This window comes from Ranitomeya imitator, chromosome 3, assembly GCF_032444005.1.
Source record: "Ranitomeya imitator isolate aRanImi1 chromosome 3, aRanImi1.pri, whole genome shotgun sequence".
Lineage (NCBI taxonomy): Eukaryota > Metazoa > Chordata > Amphibia > Anura > Dendrobatidae > Ranitomeya > Ranitomeya imitator.
In genome coordinates, this window is record NC_091284.1 from 48,676,478 (window position 1) to 48,699,729 (window position 23,252).

Below are 23,252 nucleotides of genomic sequence, written 5' to 3' on the forward strand. Positions count from 1 at the left end.
TCTACTGTTCTGATTCATAATGGTTTGCATAAGGGAAGGAGTCTTGGAAGGATCTTTATTTCGAAATCACTCTTTGTTTCTAAATTCTTCAGCTTCCCATCTCTGTTATAAGTATAACCTAAGAAATCAGTCACCCATGATGAACTCAATGAAGGCAAACCCTCACTAAGTCTACTTCTGATGGAGCCAACATGTACATCACATTTACTGTTTGCTTCCATGATTGGGAGTTCCACGCAATCCTGAGGTTACACCATGCTGTAGATATTGCTATGAGTCATCGAGGCTTTACGGAGAGAGCACCTGGCCACTTTCTGCAAGAAAGCATAGATACTTCCTAAGCCCTTGAAAGGCAAACGCAATAATATTTACAGACGACTTACTACCCATGAGTGACTTTACTGAATCGAGCTCTTTCAGATGCTGTCCTACGTCATCTATAGAACTGACAGCACTGATATCAACAGGGGGATTTGCAATGTACATTTTGTAAGAAGAGGGGAAAATTAAGTAATGTGTAAGTGTCAGTCATCTCGCGACTGACACGTTGTTCACATTCGCGATGATGTCACTCTTCTTCCCTCCATCACATGATAGAAAATAGCATTCCCGTTTATGGAACCGAGAAATGAAGTCAGTCTTGAAAAATGCATTTATGTGAAGCCCAAGAGAGTAAACATTGGATTTGTATTAAATCTTATCACAGGATTTAACCAAAAGAAAAAAAATGGTTTTATTCACAAGGAAACAGAACAGCATCTATTCACAACAACTTTCTGCCATTTAATAAAGTGAAGCCGTATTCTGCCCAACAGGAACCTGTCTGCCTCAGAAAATCACTTGGGGGATTGTTTTAGAAACAAGTGTTCAATTTTCCTGCAGCGCCCACACAGGGGAAAATAAGTATTACACATTTCCTACTGAAATCAACAGACTATCAGTGTAATGCATAGAAATGCGTCGTCTTCCAGAGAATGAGATTCTTTTATGCAGCCATTTAATTTCCCAGTTTTTCCTGAAAAAGAATCTTAACCCTTACTGCCAGCTGATGGAAATAGTACGTCAGCTGGCAGATCCCGTGCTTTGAGGTGGGCTCCGGCGGTGAGCCCACCTCAAAGCCGCGACATGTCAGCTGTTTTGTACAGCTGACATGTGCGCGCAATGAGCGCGAGCAGAATCGCGATCCGCCCGCGCCCATTAACTAGTTAAATACCGCCGTCAAGTGCTGACAGCGGCATTTAAAGGGACTCTGTCACCTGAATTTGGCGGGACTGGTTTTGGGTCATATGGGCGGAGTTTTCAGGTGTTTGATTCACCCTTTCCTTACCCGCTGGCTGCATGCTGGCTGCAATATTGGATTGAAGTTCATTCTCTGTCCTCCATAGTACATGCCTGCGCAAAGCAATCTTGACAGAGAATGAACTTCAATCCAATATTGCAGCCAGCATGCAGCCAGCAGGTAATGAAAGGGTGAATCAAACACCCGAAAACTCCGCCCATATGACCCAAAACCAGTCCCGCCAAATTCAGGTGACAGGTTCCCTTTAACTAGCGCTCCCGGCCATGCGGCCGGAATTACTCGCACTGCTGACCCCCGTCACATGATCGGGGGTCAGCGGTGCATTGCCATAACAACCAGAGGTCTCCTTGAGACCTCTATGGTTGTTGATGGCTGATTGCCTTGAGCACCACCCTGTGGTCGGCGTTCAAAGCAACCCTGCATTTCTGCTACATAGAGGTGATCTGTGCATCACCTCTATGTAGCAGAGCCGATCGTGTAGTGCATGCTTCTAGCCTCCTATGGAGGCTATTGAAACATGCCAAAATTTAAAAAAAAAAAAGTGATTAAAAATATAAAAAAATAAAAAATATATAAAAGTTCAAATCACCCCCCTTTCGCCCCAATCAAAATAAAACAATTAAAAAAAAAATCAAAAATACACATATTTGGTATTGCCGCATTCAAAATCACCCGATCTATCAATAAAAACAAAGGATTAACCTGACCGCTAAATGGCGTAGCGAGAAAAAAATCAAAATGCCAAAATTATGGGGTTTTTTGGTCGCCGCAACATTGCATTAAAATGCAATAACGGGCGATCAAAAGAACGTATCTACACCAAATCAGTATCATTAAAAATGTCAGCTCGGCACGCAAAAAATAAGCCCTCACCTGACCCCAGATCACGAAAATTGGAGACGCTACGGGTACCGGAAAATCACGCAATTTTTTTTTTTTAAGCAAACTTTGGAATTTTTTTTCACCACTTAGATAAAAAAATAACCTAGACATGTTAGGTGTCTATGACCTCGTAATGACCTGGAGAATCATAATGGCAGGTTAGTTTTGGCATTTGGTGAACCTAGCAAAAAAGCCAAACAAAAAACAAGTGTGAGATTGCACTTTTTTTGCAATTTTATCACACTTGGAATTTTTATTCCTGTTTTCTGTTACATGGCATGGTAAAACCAATGGTGTCGTTCAAAAGTACATCTTGTCCCACAAAAAATAAGCCCTCACATGGCCATATTGACGGAAACATAAAAAGGTTATGGCTCTGGGAAGGAGGGGAGCAAAAAACGAAAATGAAAAAGCGGAAAAAGCTCCACGGGTGAAGGGGTTAAAGGGAATCTGCCATCATGTGTTCCCAATATGATTTCCCAAACTTGCCACCAGACTTTCCCAAAATATTAAGGCCTCTTTCACATTATTCTGGTAAGTTCCCAATCCCCTCTGCAAGGCACAAAAATTACCATGCGGTGTGATGGGCGTTGTTATTCTTGATCTGGTGCCTCGCATCCAAGAGATTCAGATCACACTATGCTGACATTCATATCAAATTCAGATTAGAGTTTGATCGGAATTTCAGAAGTATAATCGGCCCGTATCTCTCATTGCTCATCAACCCCAGCCTTAAAGAGTAAATTCAAATAACAACTTTCCTGAAACTAATATTTACAGAAATGCAAACAGCAGCAGGTTTTTGCAAAAATGAAGGCGTTAAAACGTAACTTTTACTTCATAGTCTTTATAAAAAATAATAGACGAACTGTGCCACTAAGGTGCTAGTGCTAACATATACCACGAACAAACACAGAGACAAACACCCCATAAAAAAGTTTTTTGCCACGGACCCCTCGTATCGGGCCACAAAATGGTCACCAATTAAATCAGAGAAAAATACACCAGACTACTCATAGAGTTTACCGTACCGTATAAGCGGGAACCCCCCCTACCAAAGCAGATGCGGCAGGGATACCATATATCACCGTGTGCACAAAAAACGGTACACCATGTGGTGCCAGGTATAACGGGGTAAAGCTATTAACGGAGCTCCTCTATAAAGGGTGTACAACCAATGTAGGTAAGACCCAAAATGGCAATGTAAACATACGATATGCTAAAAAATACCGCAAGCATAGTAATACAACATAAAGAGCACGTTATTCTGAGAAACAGGTATCTCCCAAACAAAAGACCAGACAAACAATAACACCGTTTCCCAATACCGGGAACTTATCACGGTGTGTGTCTAAAGTGTCATCTAGTGGGATTAAATCCTGTGTTTCTCAATACATATGTACTCGTATACTCATCTGCTGGTAGTGAAGTTTATCACAGTCCTTCTGCAGGTATTAGATATATAGCCGGACCCTCTAGCGGTTCTTTAAGACATCCGCCCTACGATATCTGGCTAGAAGTATGCCTCCCGACGCGTTTCTTCCTGAGTGGATTCATCAGGGGATTATGGCATGATGATGAGCAATCGCTAGTCTACTTACTGACGGTCGGCCTTTATAACAAGAAAGCGCCGACACTCATGGGCGCGCACTTCCAGACGCCCGGGTTCCTACTTCCGGTCCAGGCGGGCGCCGACGCCAAACGGCGGCGCGCGCACATCTGGCCGGCCCCAGAAAACCCGTGACGTGTCAAACCTCGGATATGTCAAAGCTCATGCACCAAATCGTGACGCGCACATCTCCCCGGCAACCGAGACGCTCATAGTCAAACAAAGGTAGCGTCATTTCCGGAAGATTGCCATTCCTGCATAATAGCAACACGGGGGTACGTGCTTTTTTAGGAGTGAGGCGCAAATATATGGTCATCAATCTATGGTGAACCATTCAACCAATGCTGCCCCCTACTACTATAGGACGGGTAGAAAATACCCCAAAACCGAAAAAGGTATGTACGGGTAAAGAAAACTATCCATAAAAAACTATTGTTACCGATACCAACATGGAAGGCCTAAGAAGAGGTATTCATATCGAAAAACACCTAGACCCAAAAGAAAAAATATAATGAAATCAAAAAATAAATAATGAAATAAAAATAATACACGTTCTACACAGGGTGACACGGCAGACCCCAAAAAATGGGAAAGATAGAAAAAGAGTGATACTACACTTACCCCTATTATATCCTCTCTATCCTGATCCCTACCTCACGCGGAGGTTGGCACCCTAAACCTGCGCAGTGGCGCCCCCACTCGACGGCGGCTATCCCTAGATAGGTGATGCCCTGATACACCCTATCCCTATAGGAAGGAAGAAAAGCTTAGTTGGTCGTTGAGGCCATGTGGTGTTGTGGTCTTCAATCGAAATATCCATTTGCTTTCTCTTTGCAAAATGTTCCTGTCCCAGTCACCACCTCTTTGGGGCTGATGTACTTTGTCTATCCCCATGAACTTTACGGCCTTCAGATTGCCTTGGTGTACCCTGTATATGTGGTTGGCCACAGGGGTATCTCTGCCTCTTATCGTGTCCCTGTGGTGTTCACCCACCCTCCTTCTCAACTCTCTACTTGTCTTCCCGATATACTCCAAACCACATTCACAGTTCATCTTGTAGACTACTCCTCTCGTCTTACAGTTAATGAAATGGTTAATATAGAAGGTTTTTCCTGTCACATTACTGACAAACTCCTTTCCTTGGCACAGTGCTCCGCAGTATTTACAACTGCCACATTTATAGCACCCTTTCACCCTCTCACCCAACCATGTGGAGTTTACTTGGGGGAGGGGTGAGGTAAAATGGCTGTGGACCACTCTATCTTTAATTGAACGGCCCTTTTTAAAAGTGATTTGTGGGACCGGAGTAAGAACACCCTTAAGATCATCGTCCATCTGGAGGATTTGCCAGTGTCTTTTTAGAATTTCCCTCATATCCATGGCCCCGTTAGTGTACCTCGTGATCAATCTCACATGTTCATCCCCTTCTTTTTTAGGGGTGGGTATTAAGAGATCCTTTCTCTGTTTTTCAAGAGATGCACTGTAAGCCTCCTTAAGGATATTGTCAGGGTACCCCCGTTCTCGGAAACGTGCTCTGAGATCATAATATTTACAGAAGTAAATTTCCCAAAAATTGCCATATCCGCAAAGTCAATGCGGATCTGTCACCAGAGGTTATAATATTGCATACATTACTCTAAATAGATCTCTTAGGCCTGACGAGGCTGTTATATTTACGTTAAAAATCCATGTCAAAATGGCTGTTTAATTCTGTTATTAACATAAGCCTTGTAATAGTCTAATTAGAGCTGAACTTATCAAATGCTTATTTTAATGTAGGGAAGAAAATTTTTCCTAAAAGATTATATAGCCATTTCTGAGGCTATGTGCACACATTCAGGTTTTTTTGCGTTTTTTTCGCGTTTTTAACGCAATAAAATCGCGATAAAAACGTGAAAAAAACGCTAATATATGGTTCCCAATCTTTTGTATTGAATCCGCAAAAATTGTGCTAATGTAGCGTCTTTTTCCGCAAAAAAAACGAATTGCGGAAAAAGAAGCAACATGTTCATTATTTTTGCGGAATCGCTGATTTCCCGCATCCATAGACTTGCATTGAAACGCTAGAAATCCGCAATCATATAAAAATTTGCGGATTTCTAGCGTTTATTTCCTGAAAAACTACAGGAAGTGACATGCCATCTATCCCATCATGCCATTCATGCCCATCCCATAATCCAGGAAGAGGAAACTCACACACCATTCCCGTCTTCCTGTATTATGGCTGCCGACATGGAGGGGTATGATCGGATGAGGCTGGATGTGGTGCAGATGATAAGTGTGGTAAGTGTGTGTGTATATGTGTATATATGTGTGTGTCTGTGTATATATGTGTGTGCGCGTGTGTTCGGACAGCGGCCGATGAGACTAGTCTCATCGGCCGATGTCTGTTCCCTCCAAGTCGTTGCAGCAGGCTCAGCTCGATGGGAGCAGTATTTCCCATCGAACTGTCCCTGCTGCAATGTACTATTTCCCCCATCAAATGTCCCCTATGGTCATTGGTGAACAGTGGTTACGGGCCCATTCCCCTAATAAACTTAATTATTTACCCCTATTCACCCCTAAACTTAATTGTCATTGGTGGCCAGTGTATTATCATTGGTGGCCAGTGTATAATTATTATCATTGGTGGCCAGTGTATTATCATTGGTGGCCAGTAGTGTTGAGCATTCCGATACCGCAAGTATCGGGTATCGGCCGATATTCGCGGTATCGGAATTCCGATACCGAATTCCGATACTTCCCGCGTATCGGATACCGGAATCGGAAGTTCCCAGAATTCAAACTGAACGCAGCAGCCAATGAGGAATGATTGGAAGTGTGGGCACATCCTGTTTAGCATGGTGGGCATGTAAGTACTGGCAAGGCTGTGATTGGCTGCTTAAATGATGTCACTCTGCACTATAAAAAAACGCTGCCGCCATTTTGCGCTCACTCTGCTGTGATTTCAGTTAGGGACAGGACGCTGTGTTCTAACTGAGGGCCAGTTGAGCTAGCTAATTGCTTTATTTTCCTTTCCAAAGGCTAATTTAGCAAAACGCTGTGTGTTCTTCACTGTTCACCTTGCTCTTGCCTTGCAGCGCTGTTTTAACAGCGTTCTGCAAGGTCTCTGTGTGTGTGTGTGTGCAGCTCACTCTGTAGTCTGTGTGCAGCCATATACCCGGTTGTATTCAGCTCAGGGGGGGTTCACACTGCCTCACACAGTTGTCCTTTTTTGCTCATAGTGCAGCCTGCTGCACATTTTTTCTCAAATTTCCTATTAGTGTTTTTCCACCCGTCTCCAGCTAAATTGTGGAAAAACACTACATAGGATAACCTAGAGGGGGGTTTTTGGGCCTTGCAGCGCCATTTACGGCTGTCTGCATGGTCTCCGTGTGAGCCCAGCTCGCCCTGTAGTCTGTGTGCAGCCATAGCCGGTTGGATTCAGCTCAGGGTTCGTTACTGGCTCATACCTTGAGAAAAATTTTCCTTTCTTTCAAATAGTGCAGCCTGTTTAAAAATTTAAAAAAAAATTCGCTATTAGTGTTTTTCCACCCGTCTCCAGCTAAATTGTGGAAAAACACTACATAGGATAACCTAGAGGGGGGTTTTTGGGCCTTGCAGCGCCGTTTACGGCTGTCTGCACGGTCTCCGTGTGAGCCCAGCTCGCCCTGTAGTCTGTGTGCAGCCATAGCCGGTTGGATTCAGCTCAGGGTTCGTTACTGGCTCATACCTTGAGAAAAATTTTCCTTTTTTTCAAATAGTGCAGCCTGTTTAAAAATTTAAAAAAAAATTCCCTATTAGTGTTTTTCCAGCCGTCTCCAGCTAAATTGTGGAAAAACACTACATAGGATAACCTAGAGGGGGGGTTTTGGGCCTTGCAGCGCCGTTTACGGCTGTCTGCACGGTCTCCGTGTGAGCCCAGCTCGCCCTGTAGTCTGTGTGCAGCCATAGCCGGTTGGATTCAGCTCAGGGTGCGTTACTGCCTCATACCTTGAAAAACAATTTCCTTTTTTTCAAATAGTGCAGCCTGTTTAAAATTAAAAAAAAAAAATTCCTATTAGTGTCTTTCCACCCGTCTCCAGCTAAATAGTGGAAAAACACTACATAGGATAACCTAGAGGAGGGTTTTTTGGCCTTGCAGCGCCGTTTACGGCTGTCTGCACGGTCTCCGTGTGATTTAAACTAGCTCTGTAGCCCGATCTGCACAAAAAAAAAAGTAAAGTTCACCAAACACAACTTAACACTTGTGTAGGCCACATTTGAAAAATAATAAAGTTTAGTCCACACTAGAGTTGAGCGACCTTGACCTTTTTAGAGTCGAGCCGGGTTTTGCGAAACCCGACTATGTCCAAAGTCGGGTCGAGTGAAATCGGCCGATTATGACGTAAAGTCGGGATCGACCGAAACACGAAACCCAATGCAAGTCAATGGGGCAGCATAGTCGGCAGTGAGTGGGGGCCAGGAAAACACCTAGAGTGGCCATTTTAATGTCAAAACCATCCATTCTTCTTAATGAAGCTTGTCAAGCGTAATTTACCTTATAATAATTGGAAGGCATTTGAAATTGGGGGTCATTTGGCTAAAGTTGTGGGGGGTAGGGCTGGTTCAAGTAATTAGTGGGCCCAGGAAATCTGGACCACGTCACGGCAGTGGAGCAGGGAGAGGTAAGTATTTCAACTTTGCAAGTGCTGTGAACCTGAGCAAGCAGGGGGGGCCCACTCGTTGGCATTGGCACTGGCACAGGGCCCCTCAAAGTACAGCGGTGTGTTTGCACGGCGGGGGCGCCTCCCACCGGCAGCAACACTTTTGCGTACTATGAGAGGCCCTGTGCCAGTGACGTCGCCAACTAGTATTCCTCCCCCCACCTGATGAAGGAACCTGCACTTTCATCTGCACCTTCCTCTTTGTCCCCGTGTAAGGTGGTATGGTATGCGGGAAGAGCAACCTGACTTTCAGCAGGGTCACAATGTTGTTGTGTAGCGTGCACGGGGAATGTTGCGTTATGGGTCAATGTACCAGCAGACTCATCTATCACTGGCTGGGCAATGGGCACGATGAAGTGGAAACACAGATATAGGCCCAAAGAAGAAAGTGGGCTAAATGCAGTTCAAAATTGGTAACACAGGAATAACCAGGGGGCATTGCAGTGGAGGACAACTGGAATGAGAGGCTGACACAGAGAGTAGGGCCAAATCAGTAAGTAGTCGAAATGCAGTTCAAAATTGGCAACCGTAGTAAACAGGCGGCACAGCTTTGTTCAGTGGAGGAGAACAGCAAGGAGTGGCAGACACCGATAGTAGGCCCCAAACCAACTAGTACGCCAAATGCAGTTGTTCCATTTAACCACAATTTAATGAGAGCCTGAAGATAGAAGCTCAGGAAAGGCAACCTGGGGAACACCTTGGAGTGTAACACACCATCTCTCTCCACCCCATACCCATTTTGTATGGCCTAATGCAGTGTACTTTTCTACAACTACTAAACGAGAGTCGGAAGACCGAAGCAATGGCAAGGAAACCTGGGGAACACCTTAGAGTGTAACACACCCTCTCTCTACACCCCATACCCAATTTGAAGGCCTAATGCAGTGTAGTTTCCAAGAACTACTAAACGAGAGCCGGAAGATCGAAGCTCAGGAAAGGCAACCTGGGGAACACCTTGGAGTGTAACACACCCTCTCGCTACACCCCATACCCAATTTGAAGGCCTAATGCAGCGTAGTTTCCAACAACTACTAAACGAGAGCCGGAAGATCGAAGCTCAGGAAAGGCAACCTGGGGAACACCTTGGAGTGTAACAAACCCTCTCTCTACACCCCATACCCAATTTGTAGGCCTAATGCAGCGTAGTTTCCGACAACTACTAAACGAGAGCATGAAGATCGAAGCTCAGGAAAGGCAACCTGGGGAACACCTTGGAGTGTAACACACCCTCTCTCTACACCCCATACCCAATTTGTAGGCCTAATGCAGCGTAGTTTCCGACAACTACTAAACGAGAGCCGGAATATCGAAGCTCAGGAAAGGCAACCTGGGGAACACCTTGGAGTGTAACACACCCTCTCTCTACGCCCCATACCCAATTTGTAGGCCTAATGCAGCGTAGTTTCCGACAACTACTAAACGAGAGCCGGAATATCGAAGCTCAGGAAAGGCAACCTGGGGAACACCTTGGAGTGTAACACACCCTCTCTCTACACCCCATACCCAATTTGAAGGCCTAATGCAGTGTAGTTTCCAAGAACTACTAAACGAGAGCCGGAAGATCGAAGCTCAGGAAAGGCAACCTGGGGAACACCTTGGAGTGTAACACACCCTCTCGCTACACCCCATACCCAATTTGAAGGCCTAATGCAGCGTAGTTTCCAACAACTACTAAACGAGAGCCGGAAGATCGAAGCTCAGGAAAGGCAACCTGGGGAACACCTTGGAGTGGAACACACCATCTCTCTACACCCCATACCCAATTTGAAGGCCTAATGCAGAGTAGTTTCCAAGAACTACTAAACGAGAGCCGGAAGATCGAAGCTCAGGAAAGGCAACCTGGGGAACACCTTGGAGTGTAACACAACGTCTCTCTACACGACGGAAGGGCTGATTCTTAGGAAGGAAGGCTGTTGGAAATAAGCATTGCGCGTCCGAGGGTGATTATATTCTTATTAGGTATATACTCACCCTCGGACGCGCCCTGCTTCTTTATTTGGAATGAATGTTTATTTGCAATGTGGTGTTGACTTTCTCTATTATTTTGGTAATTAATGATTTTATTATTTTCATTATTTTGCATCTTCTCGGCAATAATATAAAGAAGACGCGACAGGACAACACTCGGTGGATGCCATATGTGTGTTTTCAATTTAAAAAAACTTTCAGTTAACTACTTGCAGGAGAAAGTAATTGTAGCTGGTGGCCATTTTTAGTACTGTACCAGATTAGAGTTGTGTGTTTGTTTTTAATGTTAAAATGTCTGCATTTGATATCTCACCAGTATTTTCTTTTTTATAAGCAAAATACTTATTTTTATATTTTCTGATGTTGGTTCCAGGGGTACACGGCCAGCAGTGCCCTGGTCAGTGTAGTAGTAGTTGAAAGAATGGACCGCAGACAGGCATCGAAGGCCTAAAATAATAACACATGGCTGTAGGCAATTTTAAATTGGTTCCAGGGGTACACGGACAGCAGTGGTGTGGTCAGTGGAGGCCTAGTGGAAGGAGTGACCGCAGACAGGCATCGAAGGCCTAAAATAATAACACATGGCTGTAGGCAATTTTAAATTGGTTCCAGGGGTACACGGGCAGCAGTGACCTGGTCAGTGTAGTAGTAGTTGAAAGAATGGACCGCAGACAGGCATCGAAGGCCTAAAATAAAAAAATTGGGCTGGCTGTAGGCAATTTTAAATTGGTTCCAGGGGTACACGGGCAGCAGTGGTGTGGTCAGTGGAGGCCTAGTGGAAGGAGTGACCGCAGACAGGCATCGAAGGCCTAAAATAATAACACATGGCTGTAGGCAATTTTAAATTGGTTCCAGGGGTACACGGGCAGCAGTGACCTGGTCAGTGTAGTAGTAGTTGAAAAAATGGACCGCAGACAGGCATCGAATGCCTAAAATAATAACACATGGCTGTAGGCAATTTTAAATTGGTTCCAGGGGTACACGGACAGCAGTGACCTGGTCAGTGTAGTAGTAGTTGAAAGAATGGACCGCAGACAGGCATCGAAGGCCTAAAATAAAAAAATTGGGCTGGCTGTAGGCAATTTTAAATTGGTTCCAGGGGTACACGGGCAGCAGTGGTGTGGTCAGTGGAGGCCTAGTGGAAGGAGTGACCGCAGACAGGCATCGAAGGCCTAAAATAATAACACATGGCTGTAGGCAATTTTAAATTGGTTCCAGGGGTACACGGACAGCAGTGGTGTGGTCAGTGGAGGCCTAGTGGAAGGAGTGACCGCAGACAGGCATCGAAGGCCTAAAATAATAACACATGGCTGTAGGCAATTTTAAATTGGTTCCAGGGGTACACGGACAGCAGTGACCTGGTCAGTGTAGTAGTAGTTGAAAGAATGGACCGCAGACAGGCATCGAAGGCCTAAAATAAAAAAATTGGGCTGGCTGTAGGCAATTTTAAATTGGTTCCAGGGGTACACGGACAGCAGTGGTGTGGTCAGTGGAGGCCTAGTGGAAGGAGTGACCGCAGACAGGCATCGAAGGCCTAAAATAATAACACATGGCTGTAGGCAATTTTAAATTGGTTCCAGGGGTACACGGACAGCAGTGGTGTGGTCAGTGGAGGCCTAGTGGAAGGAGTGACCGCAGACAGGCATCGAAGGCCTAAAATAATAACACATGGCTGTAGGCAATTTTAAATTGGTTCCAGGGGTACACGGACAGCAGTGACCTGGTCAGTGTAGTAGTAGTTGAAAGAATGGACCGCAGACAGGCATCGAAGGCCTAAAATAAAAAAATTGGGCTGGCTGTAGGCAATTTTAAATTGGTTCCAGGGGTACACGGGCAGCAGTGGTGTGGTCAGTGGAGGCCTAGTGGAAGGAGTGACCGCAGACAGGCATCGAAGGCCTAAAATAATAACACATGGCTGTAGGCAATTTTAAATTGGTTCCAGGGGTACACGGGCAGCAGTGACCTGGTCAGTGTAGTAGTAGTTGAAAAAATGGACCGCAGACAGGCATCGAATGCCTAAAATAATATCACATGGCTGTAGGCAATTTTAAATTGGTTCCAGGGGTACACGGGCAGCAGTGACCTGGTCAGTGTAGTAGTAGTTGAAAGAATGGACCGCAGACAGGCATCGAAGGCCTAAAATAAAAAAATTGGGCTGGCTGTAGGCAATTTTAAATTGGTTCCAGGGGTACACGGGCAGCAGTGGTGTGGTCAGTGGAGGCCTAGTGGAAGGAGTGACCGCAGACAGGCATCGAAGGCCTAAAATAATAACACATGGCTGTAGGCAATTTTAAATTGGTTCCAGGGGTACACGGACAGCAGTGGTGTGGTCAGTGGAGGCCTAGTGGAAGGAGTGACCGCAGACAGGCATCGAAGGCCTAAAATAATAACACATGGCTGTAGGCAATTTTAAATTGGTTCCAGGGGTACACGGACAGCAGTGACCTGGTCAGTGTAGTAGTAGTTGAAAGAATGGACCGCAGACAGGCATCGAATGCCTAAAATAATAACACATGGCTGTAGGCAATTTTAAATTGGTTCCAGGGGTACACGGGCAGCAGTGACCTGGTCAGTGTAGTAGTAGTTGAAAGAATGGACCGCAGACAGGCATCGAAGGCCTAAAATAAAAAAATTGGGCTGGCTGTAGGCAATTTTAAATTGGTTCCAGGGGTACACGGACAGCAGTGGTGTGGTCAGTGGAGGCCTAGTGGAAGGAGTGACCGCAGACAGGCATCGAAGGCCTAAAATAATAACACATGGCTGTAGGCAATTTTAAATTGGTTCCAGGGGTACACGGACAGCAGTGACCTGGTCAGTGTAGTAGTAGTTGAAAGAATGGACCGCAGACAGGCATCGAAGGCCTAAAATAAAAAAATTGGGCTGGCTGTAGGCAATTTTAAATTGGTTCCAGGGGTACACGGGCAGCAGTGACCTGGTCAGTGTAGTAGTAGTTGAAAGAATGGACCGCAGACAGGCTTAGAAGGCCTAACATAACAAACTTGGGCTGGCTGTAGGCACTTTTAAATTGGTTCCAGGGGTACACGGGCAGCAGTGGTCTGGTCAGTGGAAGTCTAGTGGAAGGAGTGACGGCAGACAGTCTTCGAAGGCCTAACATAACAAAATTGGGCTGACTGTAGGCACTTTTAAATTGGTTCCAGGGTAACACGGCCAGCAGTGGCCTGGTCAGTGTAGTAGTTGTAGAAAGAAGGGACCGCAGACAGGCTTCGAAGGCCTAACATAACAAAAATGTCAAAACAATGGTATTGTCAGTGCCAGGCATTGAAGGATGTCAGCGGCTAGACTACACATTGGTGAAGCTGTGAGAGATAATTTTGCTAGTGGTAGAGCACTGTTTGAGCTGGGGGGGGGAACTGTCTTGTGGCCGGCGGTACAGGCACAGGGCCCCTCATATTACAACGGTGTGTCTGACGTTGGGTGCGCACCACCACCGCCAGAGACACTTTATTGTACTATGAGGGACCCAGTGGCAGTGCCGTCGACCAAAAGCGGCCACACCCACCTCTTCAGACAAACAGCACTCTCAAGGGTCCAAGCGCAAAGTGGCGATAGCACGGCCCCGTGTGGGGAGTTTGGCCATTTCGTGAGGTGGAAACATGTCGTATGCTGGACAATCAGGTGAAGAAAATTACGAGATTGGAAAAGTCATTCAGAATAGTCCACAGGCAAGACCTTTTCATAGGAAAGCTAGGTGTCAGCCGGGCAGGGTGGGGCAAAAGATTTTGAAATCCAGTTGTGGTTCATTTTAATGAAGGTTAGATCATCTACATTTTGGGTAGCCAGACGAGTCCTTTTTTCTGTTAGTATTGAACCTGCAGCACTGAATACTCTTTCTGATAGGACACTAGCTGCCGGGCAAGCAAGCTCCTGCAATGCATATTCTGCCAATTCTGGCCAGGTGTCTAATTTGGATGCCCAGTAATCAAATGGGAATGACGGTTGAGGGAGAACGTCGATAAGGGATGAAAAATAGTTTGTAACCATACTGGACAAATGTTGTCTCCTGTCACTTTGAATTGATGCTGCAGTACCTGTCCTGTCTGCGGTCATAGAAAAATCACTCCACAACCTGGTCAGAAAACCCCTCTGTCCAACGCCACTTCTGATTTCTGCCCCTCTAACACCTCTGGTCTGCTGGCCCCTGGAGCTCGTGTGAGAACGATCACGGGCGCTGTGTGCAGGGAATGCCAGAAGCAAACGGTCAACAAGAGTTGATTGTTTTGTTGCTAATATTAGTTCCAAGTTCTCATGTGGCATAATATTTTGCAATTTGCCTTTATAGCGAGGATCAAGGAGGCAGGCCAACCAGTAATCGTCATCGTTCATCATTTTTGTAATGCGTGTGTCCCTTTTGAGGATACGCAAGGCATAATCCGCCATGTGGGCCAAAGTTCCCGTTGTCAAATCTGCGGTTGTGCTTGGTTGAGGGGCAGTTGCAGGCAAATCTACGTCACTTGTGTCCCTCAAAAAACCAGAACCCGGCCTTGCCACGCCACCAATTTCCCGTGCCCCCGGGAAAGCTTCCTCATTAAAAATATACTCATCCCCATCATCCTCCTCATCCTCCACCTCCTCTTCGCCCGGTACCTCGTCATGTACACTGCCCTGACCAGACAATCGCTGACTGTCATCAAGGCTTTCCTCTTCCTCTGGTGCAGACGCCTGATCCTTTATGTGCGTCAAACTTTGCATCAGCAGACGCATTAGGGGGATGCTCATGCTTATTATGGCGTTGTCTGCACTAACCAGCCGTGTGCATTCCTCAAAACACTGAAGGACTTGACACATGTCTTGAATCTTCGACCACTGCACACCTGACAACTCCATGTCTGCCATCCTACTGCCTGCCCGTGTATGTGTATCCTCCCACAAAAACATAACAGCCCGCCTCTGTTCGCACAGTCTCTGAAGCATGTGCAGTGTTGAGTTCCACCTTGTTGCAACGTCTATGATTAGGCGATGCTGGGGAAGGTTCAAAGAACGCTGATAGGTCTGCATACGGCTGGAGTGTACAGGCGAACGGCGGATATGTGCGCAAAGTCCACGCACTTTGAGGAGCAGGTCGGATAACCCCGGATAACTTTTCAGGAAGCACTGCACCACCAGGTTTAAGGTGTGAGCCAGGCAAGGAATGTGTTTCAGTTGGGAAAGGGAGATGGCAGCCATGAAATTCCTTCCGTTATCACTCACTACCTTGCCTGCCTCAAGATCTACAGTGCCCAGCCACGACTGCGTTTCTTGCTGCAAGAACTCGGACAGAACTTCCGCGGTGTGTCTATTGTCGCCCAAACACTTCATAGCCAATACAGCCTGCTGACGTATGCCAGTAGCTGCCCCATAATGGGAGACCTGGTGTGCAACAGTGGCAGGTGCGGATGGAGTGTTTGTGCGACTGCGGTCTGTGGACGAGCTCTTGCTTCTGCAGGAGGACGAGGAGGAGGAGGAGGAGGGGGTGCGAACGGCTACAGACAACTGTTTACTAGACCGTGGGCTAGGCAGAACTGTCCCAAACTTGCTGTCCCCTGTGGACCCTGAATCCACCACATTTACCCAGTGTGCCGTGATGGACACGTAACGTCCCTGGCCATGCCTACTGGTCCATGCATCTGTTGTCAGGTGCACCTTTGTGCTCACAGATTGCCTGAGTGCATGGACGATGCGCTCTTTAACATGCTGGTGGAGGGCTGGGATGGCTTTTCTGGAAAAAAAGTGTCGACTGGGTAGCTCGTAGCGTGGTACAGCGTAGTCCATCAGGTCTTTGAAAGCTTCGCTTTCAACTAACCGGTAGGGCATCATCTCTAACGAGATTAGTCTAGCTATGTGGACGTTCAAACCCTGTGTACGCGGATGCGAGGCTAAGTATTTCCTTTTTCTAACCATAGTCTCATGTAGGGTGAGCTGGACTGGAGAGCTGGAGATCGTGGAACTAGCGGGGGTGCCGGTGGACATGGCAGACTGAGAGACGGTGGGAGATGGTATTGTTGCCGCCGGTGCCCTAGATGCAGTGTTTCCTACTACGAAACTGGTGATTCCCTGACCCTGACTGCTTTGGCCTGGCAAAGATACCTGCACAGATACAGCAGGTGGTGCGCTAAATGGTGGTCCTACACTGCCGGAAGGGATGTTGCGTTGATGACTAGCTTCATTGGCCGAGGGTGCAACAACCTTAAGGGACGTTTGGTAGTTAGTCCAAGCTTTCAAATGCATGGTGGTTAAATGTCTATGCATGCAACTAGTATTGAGACTTTTCAGATTCTGACCTCTGCTTAAGGAAGTAGAACATTTTTGACAGATGACTTTGCGCTGATCAATTGGATGTTGTTTAAAAAAATGCCAGACTGCACTCTTTCTAGCATCGGATACCTTTTCAGGCATTGCAGACTGAGCTTTAACCGGATGGCCACGCTGTCCTCCACCAGGTTTTGGCTTTGCCACGCGTTTTGGGCAAGATACGGGCCCGGCAGATGGAACCTGTGGCGATGTTGATGCCTGCTGCGGCCCCTCCTCCTCCTCTGCTTCAGAACTGCTGCCGCCTGCACCCTGTTCCCCCAATGGCTGCCAATCGGGGTCAAGAACTGGGTCATCTAATAACTCTTCTTGTACCTCCTGCGCAACTTCGTCTGTGTCACCGTGTCGTTCGGTGGTATAGCGTTCGTGATGGGGCAACATAGTCTCATCAGGGTCTGATTCTTGATCAGCACCCTGCGAGGGCAATGTTGTGGTCTGAGTCAAAGGACCAGCATAGTAGTCTGGCTGTGGCTGTGCGTCAGTGCACTCCATGTCAGATTCAATTTGTAATGGGCATGGACTGTTAACTGCTTCACTTTCTAAGCCAGGGACGGTATGTGTAAAGAGCTCCATGGAGTAACCCGTTGTGTCGCCTGCTGCATTCTTCTCTGTTGTTGTTTTTGCTGAAGAGGACAAGGAAGTGACTTGTCCCTGACCGTGAACATCCACTAACGACGCGCTGCTTTTACTTTTACCAGTTTCACGAGATGAGGCAAAAGAGCTAGAGGCTGAGTCAGCAAGATAAGCCAAAACTTGCTCTTGCTGCTCCGGCTTTAAAAGCGGTTTTCCTAATCCCAGAAAAGGGAGCGTTCGAGGCCTTGTGTAGCCGGACGACGAACCTGGCTCCACAGCTCCAGACTTAGGTGCAATATTTTTTCCCCCACGACCACCTGATGCTCCACCACTACCACTACCCTCATTACCAGCTGACAATGAACGCCCCCGGCCACGACCTCTTCCACTAGACTTCCTCATTGTTTTAAAAACGTAACCAAACTAACGTTATTTGTTGCAGTCACACAACTTACACGGTGAGCTATAACTTCAGTATGATTTAGCTACCCCTTTACAGGTTGGTGAGACCACAGCGAAAATCAGGCCCAATGTTACACACTCTTTTTTTGGTGGCTGCAAATTAGAGAGATGCCCCACACGCAGGACTGTCACTGAAGCACAAATGTTAATATTAATGTCACACTATTATTTTTTTTTTATTTTTATTTTTTTCAGGAACACTTTAGAAACCCCCCAAAAAAAAAAAATAGATTTTTGCAGGGAGAATTTAGAAAACAAATGTAACAAACTATATGCTTTCTATGGGCCACTGAGTGAGAGATGACGCACACAGGAATCAGGAGTGGCACACAAGCCCAGAGGCCAATATTTTTCTACCAATGATTGATGTAGTTATTTTCTCTGGTAGATTTTAAATCAAGGAAAAAAAATATAGGCTTTCTATGGACCACAATTGGAGAGAGAGAGAGAGAGAGAGAGAGAGAGAGAGAGATGGCACACCCAGGAGTCAAGACTGGCACACAAGCAGAAAGGCCAATATTAATCTCCCACTGTTTTTTTGGTTGTTTTTTTTTTTTTTTTTTCAGGGAGACTTTAGAAATAAAAATAATAAAAAAAATATGATTTTATCAGGAAGAATTTAGAAACCAAATAAAATAAAATGATTTTTTCAGGGAGAATTTAGAAAACAAATAAAACCAAAAATATGCGTTCTATGGCCCACTGACTGAGAGAGAGAGAGAGATGGAACGCTTAGTACTGGCACACAAGCCCAAAGGGCAATATTAATCTCCCTTTTTTTTTCCAGGGAGAATTTCTGAAACCCAAAAAAAAAATAAAATAGGCTTTCTATGGCCCACTATTTGTGAGAGAGATGGGACGCTCAGGACTGGCACAGATGGCACGCTCAGGACTGGCACAGAAGCCCAGAGGCCAATATTAATCTCCCTTTTTTTCTGGGAGAATTTATAAAACCAAAAAAATATTTAAATAGGCTTTCTATGGCCCACTATTTGTGAGAGAGATGGCACGCTCAGGACTGGCACAGATGGCACGCTCACAACTGGCACACAAGCCCAGAGGCCAATATTAATCTCCCTTTTTTCAGGGAGAATTTCTAAAACCCAAAAAAAAAATAAAATAGGCTTTCTATGGCCCACTATTTGTGAGAGAGATGGGACGCTCAGGACTGGCACAGATGGCACGCTCAGGACTGGCACAGAAGCCCAGAGGCCAATATTAATCTCCCTTTTTTTCTGGGAGAATTTATAAAACCAAAAAAATATTTAAATAGGCTTTCTATGGCCCACTATTTGTGAGAGAGATGGCACGCTCAGGACTGGCACAGATGGCACGCTCACAACTGGCACACAAGCCCAGAGGCCAATATTAATCTCCCTTTTTTCAGGGAAAATTGATAAAACAAAAAAAAAAATTAAATAGGCTTTCTATGGCCCACTATTTGTGAGAGAGATGGCACGCTCAGGGCTGGCTGGCACAGATGGCACGCTCAGGACTGGCACACAAGCCCAGAGGCCAATATTAATCTCCCTTTTTTTCTGGGAGAATTTATAAAACCAAAAAAATATTTAAATAGGCTTTCTATGGCCCACTATTTGTGAGAGAGATGGCACGCTCAGGACTGGCACAGATGGCACGCTCACAACTGGCACACAAGCCCAGAGGCCAATATTAATCTCCCTTTTTTCAGGGAAAATTGATAAAACAAAAAAAAAAATTAAATAGGCTTTCTATGGCCCACTATTTGTGAGAGAGATGGCACGCTCAGGGCTGGCTGGCACAGATGGCACGCTCAGGACTGGCACACAAGCCCAGAGGCCAATATTAATCTCCCTTTTTTTCTGGGAGAATTTATAAAACCAAAAAAATATTTAAATAGGCTTTCTATGGCCCACTATTTGTGAGAGAGATGGCACGCTCAGGACTGGCACAGATGGCACGCTCACAACTGGCACACAAGCCCAGAGGCCAATATTAATCTCCCTTTTTTCAGGGAAAATTTATAAAACAAAAAAAAAAATTAAATAGGCTTTCTATGGCCCACTATTTGTGAGAGAGATGGCACGCTCAGGGCTGGCACAGATGGCACGCTCAGGACTGGCACACAAGCCCAGAGGCCAATATTAATCTCCCTTTTTTTCAGGGAGAATTTATAAAACCAAAAAAAAAAATAAATAGGCTTTCTATGGCCCACTATTTGTGAGAGAGATGGCACACTCAGGACTGGCACACAAGCCCAAAGGCCAATATTAATCTCCCACTGTATTTTTATCAGGGAGAATTTATACACCCCACAAAAAAAAATACAGAAAAATGAAAAGGCTTTCTATGGCCCACTATGTGAGAGAGATGGCACACACAGGGATGGCACTCTAGCAGAAATGCCAAATTGCCAATCTTAATCTCCCACCAAAAAAAAAAAAAAAAAAAAAACAGGGAATGTCCTACAATTACTATCTCCCTGCCTGCAGTAATCTCAGCCAGGTATGGCAGGCAGCTACTATCTCCCTGCCTGCAGTAATCTCAGCCAGGTATGGCAGGCAGCAATAAGGAGTGGACTGATGCACAAATGAAATAAAAAGTGTGGACAAACAAAAAAGATAGCTGTGCAGAAAGGAAGGAACAAGAGGATTTGTGCTTTGAAAAAAGCAGTTGGTTTGCACAGCGGCGTACACACAGCAATGCAGCTATCAGGGAGCCTTCTAGGGCAGCCCAATGAGCTACAGCGCTGAGGGGAAAAAAAAAAAAAAAAAAACTTCCACTGTCCCTGCACACCGAGGGTGGTGTTGGACAGTGCAAATCGCTGCAGCACAAGCGGTTTTGTGGTTAATGGACCCTGCCTAACGCTATCCCTGCTTCTGACAAAGCGGCAGCAACCTCTCCCTAAGCTCAGATCAGCAGCAGTAAGATGGCGGTCGGCGGGAACGCCTCTTTATAGCCCCTGTGACGTCGCAGACAGCAAGCCAATCACTGCAATGCCCTTCTCTAAGATGGTGGGGACCAGGACCTATGTCATCACGCTGCCCACACTCTGCGTTTACCTTCATTGGCTGAGAAATGGCGCTTTTCGCGTCATTGAAACGCGACTTTGGCGCGAAAGTCGCGTACCGCATGGCCGACCCCGCACAGGGGTCGGATCGGGTTTCATGAAACCCCGACTTAGCCAAAAGTCGGCGACTTTTGAAAATGTTCGACCCGTTTCGCTCAACCCTAGTCCACACTTTACAACATTAGTGTTTCTTACACCTGTTAGGAGGAGCATTTCAGGAATAAGCACACTAAGGCCTTAGTACTTTTCTGCTTATCTTTATCTGTCAACCAAGATGAAGAGGGCAGGGAGTAAGGCACGTGGGCGTGGGCGCGGAGCAGGGAGAGGAGCAGGGAGAGGACGTGGTGATTCTGTGCCTGCTGCGGGCACCGGTGACTCATCGTCACTCAGTTTCAGCAGTTTCATGCGCAGCTTTGTCGGAGAGCGCCGTGCACCGCTGCTGCGTGAAGACCAAATTGAAGCCGTTGTCGGGTGGATGGCAGCTAACGCCTCGGCATCGACTTCAGTTAGTGCCACATCCTCTCAGGCACAGAGCACTGGAGAGCAGCCATCTGTCTCTTCACCACCTGCCAAATTGGCCAGGCAGTCAGAGAGCCCAGGACAGGAGCCGTCTCTACTTCTGTTCTCTGAATCTCTTGGCTTGGAAACAGGGGGCCAGCCAAGCAGCATTGGAGAAATGGAAGAAGAGGCAGTGTGCAGTGATGCCCAACAGCTTTTTCTCTCTGACTCTGAAGAGGCAGGTGGGCCAGTGCCTCCGGTGACCACAGCGCAGTACACATCTGATGATGAAACTCAGGTGCCGCTTTCTGATGCGTACTGTGCTGCCGAGACTACCCAGGAGGAGCAGTTGGTGGCAGAGGGTAGTGGAGATGATGAGGTCCTTGACCCATCGTGGCGTGAGGAACAGGAAGGTGGTGGGAGCAGCTCTGAGGAAGAGCTTCCCCTTACGGGCCAAAGAGGGAGAGGGAGGGGGAAGACTGCGGAGCCTGTAGCCTCCACTTTGGCACCCGTTAGGAGCCTGTCTCTTTCCAAAGCCAAAAAGGGCGCTCCCAAGACTTGCAGTGCCTGGTCCTTTTTTGACACAGTTGCAGATGACATTTGTTTTGTCAAATGCAAGCTGTGTCATCAGAAAGTAAAAAGAGGGAAAAATGTCAGCAACCTCAATACCACAAATATGTGCAAACATGTGCGGACCAGGCACGCGGTGGAGTTACAGAAACACAGTGAAGACGTAGGCCAACCAACAGCGGCAGCTACCACCTCTTCATCTCGTGTTGCCTCTTCCTCCACTGTTGTCCAGAGACCTAGTGTAATTCCACCCACAGCACCACCTTCCCAGTCATCCTCACACTCCCAGTCTACTCTACAGCCATCGGTAGTACAAGCATGGGAGAAAAGGCGGGCATTCTTGGCCAACCACCCCCGAGCACAGGCTCTGAATGCAGGCATTGCCAAACTGTTGTCCCTGGAAATGCTCTCGTTCAGGCTGGTGGAGACTGACAGCTTCCGTGACTTGATGGCATTGGCAGTCCCACAGTACAAGGTGCCCAGCCGCTTTTACTTCAGCAGGCAGGCTGTCCCTGCCCTGCACAGGCATGTTGAGGCAAACATAAAACATGCGCTACTGAACGCCGTCAGTAGCAAGGTCCACCTCACCACCGATGCGTGGACCAGTCAGCATGGACAGGGGCGATATGTTTCCCTCACTGCCCATTGGGTTAATGTTGTTGAGCCAGGTACAGATCGTGCGAGTGGCGCAGGACGTGTCCTGCCCACTCCAAGGATTGCAGGAATCCAGTCTGTACGCATCGACTCCTCCTCTTACACCAGTTCCTCAGATTCCTCTCTGCAGGATCCGTCACAGTCCACCTCCACATGGACCCGTGAACGTTTACCTATGACCGACATGAGCACAGCCGTGGCCAAACGTCAGCAGGCCGTCTTGAAACTAGTTTCATTGGGGCATCGAAGCCACACAGCGCAGGAGCTCTGGAATGCCATCAAGCAGGAGAGCGATGTGTGGTTACTGCCAGCGAATCTCCAGCCAGGCATGGTAGTGTATGACAATGGCCGAAATCTGGAGGCAGCTTTGGCCCTTGGCAACCTCACTCACATCCCATGTCTGGCACATGTGCTCAATTTGGTTGTGCAGAGTTTTCTGAGGGACTATCCGGATCTTGATGCCCTGCTGCACAAGGTCCGCCTAGAGTGTGCTCACTTGCGGCGTTCCAGCTTGGCCAGATCCCGCATTGCTGCTCTGCAGCGCCGATTCCGCCTTCCGGAACACCGCATCATATGTGACCTACCTACCCGGTGGAATTCCAAGTTATATATGTTGGAGCGGTTGTGTGAGCAGCAGCAAGCAGTTATGGAGTACCAGCTGCATCAGGCGCAAAGAAGTCGCAGTCAGCGCCGATC